This window comes from Dendroctonus ponderosae, unplaced genomic scaffold (assembly GCF_020466585.1).
Source record: "Dendroctonus ponderosae isolate FM_Combo_2020 unplaced genomic scaffold, Dpon_F_20191213v2 Dpon_F_20191213_2074, whole genome shotgun sequence".
Taxonomy (NCBI): Eukaryota; Metazoa; Arthropoda; class Insecta; order Coleoptera; family Curculionidae; genus Dendroctonus; species Dendroctonus ponderosae.
Window position 1 is genome coordinate 1 of NW_026018248.1, and position 1,152 is coordinate 1,152.

The window sequence follows — 1,152 nt, forward strand, 5'->3', positions numbered from 1 at the left end:
CACTTTTTCGTCTATTTTCCTGCGATACATCAGAGCGTTGCCTCACTTGAAACTACGGCAAATGTTCATTTTCATTCGTTCCGTTCGCGCGATACCAACAAATGCGCGCTTACCTTCACTCAAAAGCTTTACTGTCCGCAATCAATAGTTTCTTTTGCCACTGTGTATATTCCAGTTCACTTTTTTGGTTCACTCCAAAGCAGCAACCGTTTATTCTTCCTTTTTTCTCTCGATACCTCTTCTCATTGTTCTTCTTACGATTTGAAGCACACTTTTTCGTCTATTTTCCTGCTATACATCAGAGCGTTGCCTCACTTGAAACTACGGCAAATGTTCATTTTCATTCGTTCCGTTCGTGCGATGCAAACAAATGCGCGCTTACCTTCACTCAGAAGCTTTACTGTCCCCAATCAAGAGTTTCTTTTGCCACTGTGTATATTCCAGTTCATTTTTTTGGTTCACTCCAAAGCAGCAACCGTTTATTCTTCTTTTTTCTCTCTCATTGTTCTTCTTACGATTTGAAGCACACTTTTTCGTCTATTTTCCTGCGATACATCAGAGCGTTGCCTCACTTGAAACTACGACAAATGTTCATTTTCATTCGTTCCGTTCGCGCGATGCAAACAAATGCGCGCTTACCTTCACTCAGAAGCTTTACTGTCCGCAATCAAGAGTTTCTTTTGCCACTGTGTATATTCCAGTTCATTTTTTTGGTTCACTCCAAAGCAGCAACCGTTTATTCTTCGTTTTTTCTCTCGATACCTCTTCTCATTGTTCTTCTTACGATTTGAAGCACACTTTTTCGTCTATTTTCCTGCTATACATCAGAGCGTTGCCTCACTTGAAACTACGGCAAATGTTCATTTTAATTCGTTTCGTTCGCGTGATGCAAACAAATGCGCGCTTTACCTTCACTCAGAAGCTTTACTGTCCCCAATCAATAGTTTCTTTTGCCACTGTGTATATTCCAGTTCATTTTTTTGGTTCACTCCAAAGCAGCAACCGTTTATTCTTCCTTTTTTCTCTCGATACCTCTTCTCATTGTTCTTCTTACAATTTGAAGCACACTTTTTCGTCTATTTTCCTGCGATACATCAGAGCGTTGCCTCACTTGAAACTACGGCAAATGTTCATTTTCATTCGTTCCGTTCG

The 1,152-nt window shown here is 40.4% G+C and overlaps 1 long non-coding RNA gene across 2 annotated transcripts; it reads right to left on the minus strand.

Annotated features, from left to right (window-relative positions):
* Positions 1–6: 6 nt before the first annotated feature.
* Positions 7–1,146, minus strand: LOC125503627. Of its 2 annotated transcripts, XR_007280997.1 has the most exons (4): positions 910–1,146; positions 640–847; positions 383–578; positions 7–321 (listed from the first exon to the last, which is right to left on the minus strand). It is a non-coding gene; the product is annotated as an uncharacterized LOC125503627 (long non-coding RNA). The 2 variants fall into 2 exon arrangements; XR_007280996.1 differs by having other exon boundaries at positions 7–578.
* Between the last annotated feature and the right edge of the window lie 6 nt (positions 1,147–1,152).